Here is a 10,445-nt window from a genome sequence, read left to right on the forward strand (position 1 = left end):
TATTAAACAAACAGAGCTTGAACATTTTTTTAAGCTCATTTAATAAACGAGCTGAACATGCCAATACTCAGCTCGGCTCGTGGAAGCTCGACTCAACTCGATGGGCTCGTTCATATATATATATATATATATATATATAGGGTGTGTGTTTTAGTGTGTGTGTGTACATATACACATTAATTTATATAGTAAATTAGTAATGATATAAGTAATAAGTATAATACGTATATATTTAGAAGTTAGAATATATATTATACACGTTAATATATGTAGTTAGAAGTTAGGACTTAGAATCTTGATGGGTTGACGTTGAACAACTTGAACATAAGGATCCAACTTGGAAATAAAAGATAAGACTCCAAATTCCAATAGACCTCGAGCAGATCTTCTAGTTTCTCCAAGACTCCAAATTCCAATAGTCCTCGAGTAGATAAGAAGATGTATCGAAATTTGAAAAGCATTGTGTGGCTTGGATCACATTGATGAAGATCCAACGGTCAAATAATTTGATTCTTTTCAGATATTTTGTTTTTCACATCTTCGACTTCAAGTTTTTACTCTTTACTCTTTAGTCTCAACTCTCACGCTGCCACGAAACTTACCTCTTCGTCTTCGACTCTTCGGTTTCTCAACTCGACAGACTCAAATAGTTAATGCTCTCAACTACCCACCCTACATTCAATAAGATTTGATATGCCTCTCTCACAAACGTCTTTAACCCTTACTGGCAACAGCTTTTTCTCAAGAATCTCAACCCCTCTCTCATCTTCTCTCTGTACAATTAGATCTCGAAGCCTCTCTCATGACGACGACAACTTGTCTTGGGCTCACCCGCAGAATTGCATGCTTCATCATCTTATGGGCATATATATTTTGTATAAAATATTTCATTTTATTTTTGTTACTTGGTTACTCTCTTGTAGAAAGAACTTTGAGTTTTTATTCATTTCTCCAAAAATCTCATAGGTTGTTTAGAGTTATTTATCCTAAAATTTCATTGGCACTGTGATTTTTTTCATTTCATCGACGATTTTGTGTGTTTGTGTGTGTGTGTGTTTTTGTTTCCTCTCTAATGCAGTATTGCTCTCTGTTTGGGGTTTCAAAAACAAAGGAAAATTTAAATAAGTTAGATCTCGTTTATTTGATAAATACTTATCAAGTTTGAGTTGAGTTCGAACCACTTGAGAAGGAAACGAGCCGAGCTCGAACATAAATTTTGAAAATTTCATCAAGCTCAAGCCAAGCTCTAACACTAAAAATTTGTCGAGCTGAGTTCGAACATGCAAAGCTCGGCTCGGCTCGGTTCATATACATCCTTACCTATACATTTGTACCTCGCCAAACGCATGACTCCTTGAATCTCCCGATTAGCTTCCTCGAGCTTGACTCCTAAGCAACCCATCACACATAACCCATCACTGCGTTTTGTAACAAATCAACTCTGTATATGAATTATGGATGAAATGAAGGTATGTAAGTGGAAGCTGAATGAATAGTATGAATTTTTTTATTCACAAACAAGGCATTTCAAGGAGCCTTTCCCTCCAAAGTTCGACATGAACATTACACAAATTCAATGCCCTTCTCCCCTACTTTCATATCTCTTACACATTTTTACCGCCTAATTGCTTACGAAATCAGTTGCAATTTTAGCAAACAAAACACACGTTTAACTATACCAAAACACACTCCTTTCTTCATAAAATACACGAATTCTAGAATGTTTTTTTGTGATTACAGTTATCACTTTCGACTTTGCTTTCCATGTGTCTCCTTCTTCATTTCAGGCACTTCTTCATTTCGTTAATCTTATTCCGTTCCTTTCTCTGACTAACCGAGACGTCTAACATTACTCTCTCCTTTCAAAACACCTTGCCCACAAGGTGTAGATAAGATGACTTCAATGCATGGAACTCTTTCCAAGTGGCATCATCACTGGCCAACCCATCAAATCAATAGCTTTGTGATGGAAAGATTGTTCTTGGGTCAACTTCTACGAACCAACACTTCTTCTGGTTCAGGCTGGATTACGCCATTCAAATCAACCGATGGAAGCTTGGGAATGGCAAAATTAGTTGTACCCAAATTGGGTTTAAGTTGAGATACATGAAAAAACTAGATGAATCCTAGCAGAAAATTGTAAATCAAGCTCATACACCACTTTTCCTATCTTACGGATCACCATGAAAGGGCCATAGAATCGTGGAGATAACTTCAAGGCTATTTTAGTCACTACTGATATATGCCTATAAGGTTGAAGACGAAGGTAAACTTGCTGCCCAACCTCCAATTTTCTTTCACTTTACGGAAATCAACATACATGTTCTTCCTTTGTTGTGCTTGCTGTAGATTTTGCTGTAACAAGACTAAAATTTGCTCACGGCTACGAAGTACCTCATCCATTGCTTCTACTTTGGTTGTGCCTGGTACATAAGTGATTAACCGAGGGGAGGCAAGCCATACACTGCCTCGAATGGAGTCATCTTGATGGAAGCATGCCATGTAGTATTGTACGATGGAAGCCAAGAACTCCATTGTTCAAGCCTATCTTGAGTGAAGCATCTAAAATAGTTTGGTAGGTACTTGTTCACAATCTCTATCTGGCCATCTGTTTGAGGATGGTAACTAATACTCATCTTTAGGGTCGTACCATGCATTTTAAAAATCTCCTTCCAAATAGCACTAGTAAAAGTAGGATCATGGTCATAGATTATGGAAGTAGGCATCCCATGTACTTTAAAGATGTTTATGCATGGTTGAGCTACCCTTATCCTATGAAAGTATGAGATAAAGAGGTGAAATGACTGTATTTTGATAGACAATCCAAAGTAATATCTGACCATACTCTAGTAGGGATAGATATAGGCTGTAGGAGTCCTGCAAGTGAGGAGTTCTCATGTTTATTTTGTTGACATATTTTAGATTCCCTTATAAACCTCTTAATATCCTTACTCATGCCCTTCCAGAAAAAATATCTTTTAACTCGATGTAAAGTTCTTTCATAACCTGAGTGTCTAGCCCTTTGGGTCACTGTGTACAAATTGTAACACTTGTTCCTTAAGGTGCTGACAACCTTCCAAATATAATTTCTTCTTATAGAATAATACACCATCCTTGAGAGAAAATCTCTAAGTGTCTAATTCATCGTTCTGTCACCTCGCCATCATCTTCGTCATCTCACTATCCTTATGATATTTCTCTTTGATTTGAGATCCAATTTTACAGTAGGTATTGCTAAGAGGGATAGGCTTAATTCCTCTTCCCATCCTTCTCAGCGGGATATAGTATCTGCAATTTTGTTTTCAATACCTTTCTTGTATTCTACTTCAAAGTCACATCCTAATAGCTTAGAGATCCACTTCTGTTGGAAAGGAGTTCCCATCTTTTGTTCCAACAAAAATTTCAAACTCTATTGATTAATTCTAACAATAAAAGTTTGCCCAATAGGTACGGTCTCTATTTTTTTGGATGGCTGTTACTAAGGAAAATAACTTATTCTCATAAGTTGACATGGGAAGAGCCCTTCCTTTCAATGCCTTGTTGAGATAAGTGATTGTCCTCCTGTTTTGCATCAATATTGCTCCAATCCCTAAACCACTGGCATTACATTCCATAACAAATGGCCAAGCAAAGTTAGGTAAGGCTAACACCGTGCTCGAGTAACTGCATTCTTGAGGTTCTAGAAAGCCTATCTTGTAGTATCATCCCAAGAAAAATTGTTGTCAAAGGTGCATCAATAGAGCCATATCCTTGAATGAATTTGCGATAGTAACTTGTCAAGCCCAGGTAACCCTTTAAGGATTTCAAGACTTTGGGAAAGGGCCAATCTACCATAGCTCATAAACTATATGTCCCCAATAGTCTACCTCATTACAACCAAATCGACGCTTATACCTCTTAGCAAACAATTTGTCTCTTCTCAAGATGTCTAAATTGATTTGCAAATGACCTTTGTAGGTTTCTACATTCTTACTAAACACTAGTATATTGTCAAAAAAAAAAATTATGATAAACTTGCGGAGATAAGGTATAAAAACCTGGCTCATAAGGCTTTGAAACGTAGAAAAAGCTTTGGTAAGCCCAAACGGCATTACCAAAAACTTATAATGGCCTTCATGAGTACGAAAAGCAATCTTAGGGAAATATCTTCTTCTTCTATCCTGATATGATGATATCCAGATCTTAAGTCCAACTTGGAGAAGGCTTTAGCCCCCATAGCTCATCTAGCAGTTCATCTACAACAAGTATAGGAAACTTGTCTTTAATGGTTACCTGGTTTAGTGATCTATAGTCCATACACATTCCTATACCTAGTTTAGTGATCTTTAATGGTTACCTGGTTTCTACATTCTCATTAAACATTAGTATATCGTCAAAAAAAATTAGGATAAACTTGCGGAGATAAGGTTTAAAAACCTAGTTCTTAAGGCTTTGAAAGGTAGAAGAAGCTTTGGTAAGCCCAAACGGTATTACCAAAAACTTATAGTGGCCTTCATGAGTACGAAAAGCAATCTTAGGGAAATATCTTCTTCTACTATCCTGATATGATGATATCCAGATCATAAGTCCAACTTTGAGAAGACTTTGGCCCCATAGCTCATCTAGCAGTTCATCTACAACAAGTATAGGAAACTTGTTTTTAATGGTTACCTAGTTTAGTGATCTATAGTCCATACACATTCTCCATGGGGCATATGCTTTTCGAACCAACAAAACTGGAGATGAGAAGGGGCTTTGGATGTGTCTGATCACACCAAAATCCAACTCCTTCAAAATCTTCTCTATCTCTTCATTTTGGTAAAAATGATATTTGTAAGGTCTCACCGAAACTAGCTGCGCCACTTCAATGATAGGAATGGAATGATCATGGGATCTTAATGGTGGTAACCCTTTCGGTTCCAAAAATACATCCTCATATTCCTTTAGAATGTCCTGTAATGGCCCCTCTAGCTCTTGTTGATGCTTGTAACAACTCGTCACCAACGACACAATATTATTCGCTTTTTGCTCTCCGAACCAGACTTTTCAATAGGTTACCCATCTTGGTACTACTCTTACATAAGCACACTTAACTGGAAGTTCTGATAAGTTCATGGTCATTAAGGCCTTAAAAAGCATTGTGTCAAGAAGTGTGCGAATATACATATAAGCACATCCCCATTCCCATACCCAGACGATGTATGAGGTCACAATGCTGCACTAACTCCTTTACATTCATCATATGAGTCTCCCTTTTAGATCCCATTATCTGTAAGAGAACTCCTTTGCCTTTGTGGATAACTTGAAAGAATGAGCATCTTCCAAACTCAAATTAGGCCTTTTTTGTAAAACTTTTAGCAGACACTTGCCATTGTCATGTGCAAACTCCATTATTAGACTCACAAAATCCCACAGAATTGGCCCCAAAATGCGTAATCACTAAATTCCAAGCACCACATCACAACTAGCCAAAGGTAGAGTGTAGAACCACCTTAAAAACAGAACCCTATATCTTGATATTCACATCTCTACTCTTTCCAGGACTTGCTATTTCTTGACCATTGGCTACACAAACCTTGATGGCATCAAGCCTATGATTTTAATGCCAATAAGAGCAGCCAATTTAGCATCCAAAAAGCTGTAGGTACTACCTGAATCAATAAGGATTATCAATTGATTATTCATTGAAACTCCTACAATTCTCATAATTTCTGGGGTTGGGGTTCCTGTGATAGCATTTAGAAATATTTCAAGATCTTCTTCCAGTAATATGTCTCCCAGATCATCCTCCTCTGGAGAAATTTGAGCTAGCTAATGTTCTCCCCTTTCCTCCATCCTTTCAATGATGAAAAGTTTTGGAGCCTCACACACATGGCCTTTGTTCCATTTAGCATCACATGAATAACATTACCCTTTTTCCTTCTTTCTTCAATCTGAGTTTGTGAATTTTTCAGAATGGTACCATCGCTCTACTAAGATTGCCTTCTCCACCCTTATACTGTCAACTCATCATAGGAGCGGTATAGAAAGATTTTAATTATCCTTGTAGTGACTTTTTGTGCTAAAACAAATTGCCTTTATTAGCCTCTATCTCAGTAGATACTCAATTTCTCTGAGTGTGGAATTGATTTGTATTCCACATGGGTTTAATACTTCTTCTAGGGGTTAAGATGAGTTCTTCTTGAATCTTTGCTAGAGAGTATGCACCTATTAAACTCCTAGTGTTCAACATCCTAACAGGCAATCGAATATAATCCTTGTCCGCCAAAAGAAACAACTCAATTCATGCTAGTCAATGTATCCATAGGATCATCAAACAGAAGTTACGTCAACACTCCACCTCTCTACCATCACTACCGCCTGCTAATGGAAACGGGGAGATCCACCGAGAACCAGATTCTATTGTCAATCGGGGCTTGGACAAGAATAATGGAATGCAGTGACAAAAGTCTGGATCCGTTGGAAGGGAGCTCCTCTCGAGAACGACACTTGGGAGAGCCTTTAGAAGTTGCAAAGCCAATACCGTCACCTTGTAAGCAAGGTGCTTTGAAAGAGGGAGGCTTGTTATGGGTGCTTCATACGAGACAGGAGTATCGCTTGGTTGGGTTCGATAGTAGAGATGAGAGGAAGGAGACGAAAGGCAGGTGTATGGTGAGACCAAGAGAAAACAGCAAGTGGGTGAAGTCAAAGTGGAAGACGCGATAAGGCTCGATTGTATAGTTGGCATCCACTACTGCTTTATTATCTTTACTACATCATTTTAGCTTCTTTCAGTTGTTGCGTTTTATGTTTAGCAATTATGCATTTTTGCAAGTTTGCATAGCTTGAGTTTTGGAGTATGTAGACAACTGGATTTTGTTAGAATATATTCTAACAGAATCCACACTATATGGGTTGGATCATGAGGTGGAGAATGTTACAAAAAGAGATATTGTGTTGCCTATAATCAGTGGAGATTGAGCATCTCGAACAAGCTCTTATCTTTATGCATTTCCAGTATTATTCAGCCATTGTCATCTTCAACCTTTCTCCATGTCATACACATTAGGAATTTAGCGGTAGTACTGACTAACTGATAATTAGGATCAATAATCTAACCAAAACTGACCTCTTCCTCATTGGTCGATCTAGTCGGATATTATACCGAACAACATGACAATGATTAAGCATAGGATACAGGGGGAGGAAGGTTGCCCCAATTGAGGAGAGAAATAGGATGGATCAGTTGACGATTTGAGGGACAGACAGAAAGAAGATAGATGAAGCAAGAAGAGAGATGGAGAGGTCAAAGGTGAGTTACAATCTTGTAAAGACAAATAGAGACAATAAAGGGGTTTGATCATCCGGTCCACATCCAAGTTTCCAAAACTTTTCATATAAGAGCATCTCCAGCATGTTAGTCAAATGCCCAAAATAGTTAAATTTTACTATTATCAAGGTTTTACTCAATTCAGAAGATGAGGCAAATTGGCTATTTTCGTTATAGAATAAATAGTGAATAAGCTCTATAGCCTATTCATTGTTCACACTACAAATGTTTTTTAATTATTTTCTCTCTCTCTCTCTCTCTCCAATTCATGATGAGCTCGTCTTCCTCCTTGTCATCTTCTTCCTCCACCATTACCAACAAGCCCATACTCACCAATGCCTTTCCGAAGCCTTCTCAAGTTTCAACCCATTCAGAGTTCAATTGCAGCGTCGATCTTTGGCTTGGAGGTATTGGCGATGGAAAATGCTACACTCACACTCAACTCCCCACACCCTGATGTGGAATTTCCACATCAGATTTTTTTTTTTTCCTTCTTTTTTAAAATGGAAACTCTCTCTCTCTCTCTCTCTCTCTTCCGGTCGACAAATGAAAATGGAGATGGAGATGGAAAGAGTGCCAGCTGGCTGGACGGGATCCGGCCCTTTCTCTGCCAGAACGGCCGACTCCCATCTAGCCGTTCCCCGGCCAGAACTGCCGGGAATCCAGCACTTTCTCGGCCAAAACAATCGAATCCCGGCCAGAACGGTTGGATCCTGGCCGTCTGGCAGGGATCCGACCCTTTCCCGGCCGGATCCTGGTCGATTGGCCGGGATTCGGCCCTTCCCAGGCCAGAACGGCCGGAATCCGTTCTGCCGGAGTTGGGAGGGAGAGGGAAGATGGAGGGAGTAGGCGGAGTGGAAATAAGGAGGGGAAAAAGAAAACGAAAAAAAAAAAAATCTGGGTGTAGGAATTTGGGTGTGAGGATTTTTTTTTTTTTTTTTTTTTTTGACATGTCCACATAAAGGGAGAGGGAGATTCGAACTAGTGACCTCTGCTTCATGAAGCGTACTCTCTAGCCGATTAAACTATCCCTTGGGACGGGGTGTGAGGAGTTGGGTGTGAGTGTAGCAGCTCTTATTGGCTATTACCGGCTCCAGTAACCGATTGTAATAATTGGCGATTAGTACCGGTCATCCGGGTCTGGTACTGAAATTTTAAAAAATTGAGTTTTTTTTCCGTTTATTTTGGGTATTTGGCCGATTTTTTGGGCTTTATTTAAATTTTTTTAGCTATTTAAAAAAAATATCTGAGTCTATTTTTGCCCAATATGATGGGCTTTGTTGTTATTGTTAAAAAAAAAAAAAAAAAACAACCTGGGTTCGTCCACTTCCAGCGCTGGGACCTATTGCTCCAGATCTGCAACTTGGGTTCACGAGAAATGAAGGACCTATTGCTCTAGATCTGCAACTTGGGTTTGTCCACTTCCAGTCTTCCAGCGCTTCCAAGACGTCAAGGACGAGAATGCCACCGAGAAGAAATGAAGAATTGAAGAACATTAGAAAAGAAAGTAAAGAAAATAAACTGAGAAACAGAGAAAGAGAGCCAAACCTCAAATGGCGTAGACGGCGTCGGCTGAGGCACAGACAGAATAGAATGCAGTGAGTGTCGAGTGAGGCGGCCGGAAAGAAAACTGAGAAACTTGAAGAAACAAGAAAAGAACTGAAGAATGAAGATTGAATAAACAAGAAGCTAAGAACGTGAAGAAACTGAAGCAGTGAAGCTAGGTTTGTTGATGACGGTTAAGGCAGTGAGGCGTGAGGGTGAGGCAGAAAGAAAAGAAATAAAAGTGTAAAATGTTGTAAAATTAATGAAAATAACAAGACAAGATAAAGAGATTGTAAATATGAAATTAGTTCTTCAGGAACTATGTATGATTCTTCTCTATAATTGTGTGTTTTACAAAGTATCCAATACTCCCTTTTATAGACATAGAATCATAGTGGGAGGTTAAGGAATAGGAAAGGATAGGACATGAATTAAAAGGCTACATCAATGTATTACATGAATGTTATGGAATTCTAAAAGATGACATGAATGTGTAGAATTCCAATAGATGAAACTAAATGGTCATCCACCAAATGCATGAATGCATTCATAACACTCCCCCTTGGATGACCATACACTAAGAATATGCCTCGTTAAAACCTTGCCAAGGAAAACCCAGTGGGAAAAAAACTTGTGGCGAAGGAAAAAGAGTACACTATTCTTGTGTGTCATCGTATGCTTTAGGATTGCCTCATTAAAACCTTGCAAAGGAAAACCCAGTGGGAAAAACCTTAGCGAAGGAAAAAGAGTACAATCAGCACAATCATTTTACTCCCCCTCATCAGGATGAAGAGCTTTAATTGTTTATGATGAAAGATCCTTGAGTCGGCGCATTCCAATGCTATTCACCAACTTCTTAAATGTTGCAGTTGGTAATGTTTTGGTAAATAAATCTGCTAAATTGTCACTTGATCGTATCTGCTTCACATCAATATCACCACTCTTCTGGAGCTCATGTGTATAAAAGAATTTTGGTGAAATATGTTTTGTTCTATCACCTTTAATGTATCCTCCTCTGATCTGTGTGATACAAGCAGCATTATCTTCACATAATATTGTCGGGCTATCTTTGATTGTGGATAAACCACACTTTTCTCGAATGTGTTGAATTACTGATCTTAGCCATATGCATTCCCGACTTGCTTCATGAATTGCTATAATTTCTGAGTGATTTGAAGAAGTAGCAACAAGTGTTTGCTTGACAGATCTCCATGAAATAGCAGTACTTCCACATGTAAATAGATATCCTGTTTGAGATCTACCTTTATGCGGATCAGAAAGAAAACCCGCATCTGCATATCCAACTAACTGTGAATTTGAACCTTTTGGATAAAATAATCCCATGTCAATTGTTCCACGAAGATAGCGTAGAACATGTTTAACCCCATTCCAATGCCTTCGAGTTGGTGCAGAACTGTATCTTGCTAGTAAATTAACTGAAAATGCTATATCAGGTCGTGTGCAATTTGCAAGATACATGAGTGCGCCAATTGCACTAAGATATGGTACTTCAGGACCAAGAATTTCTTCGTCATCTTCTCGAGGGCGAAAAGGGTCTTTTTTCACATCAAGCGAACGAACAACCATTGGAGTGCTCAAAGGATGAGCTTTC

At 38.6% G+C, this 10,445-nt stretch overlaps 1 long non-coding RNA gene across 1 annotated transcript; it reads right to left on the reverse strand.

The window, feature by feature from the left end:
- Positions 1 to 280: 280 nt before the first annotated feature.
- Positions 281 to 9,049, reverse strand: LOC133859850 (uncharacterized). Its single transcript, XR_009898818.1, has 3 exons — positions 8,837 to 9,049; positions 8,602 to 8,726; positions 281 to 1,441 (listed from the first exon to the last, which is right to left on the reverse strand). It is a non-coding gene; the product is annotated as an uncharacterized LOC133859850 (long non-coding RNA).
- Positions 9,050 to 10,445: the final 1,396 nt, after the last annotated feature.

The sequence above is a fragment of the Alnus glutinosa genome, chromosome 2 (assembly GCF_958979055.1).
Source record: "Alnus glutinosa chromosome 2, dhAlnGlut1.1, whole genome shotgun sequence".
In the NCBI taxonomy this organism is placed as follows: Eukaryota; Viridiplantae; Streptophyta; class Magnoliopsida; order Fagales; family Betulaceae; genus Alnus; species Alnus glutinosa.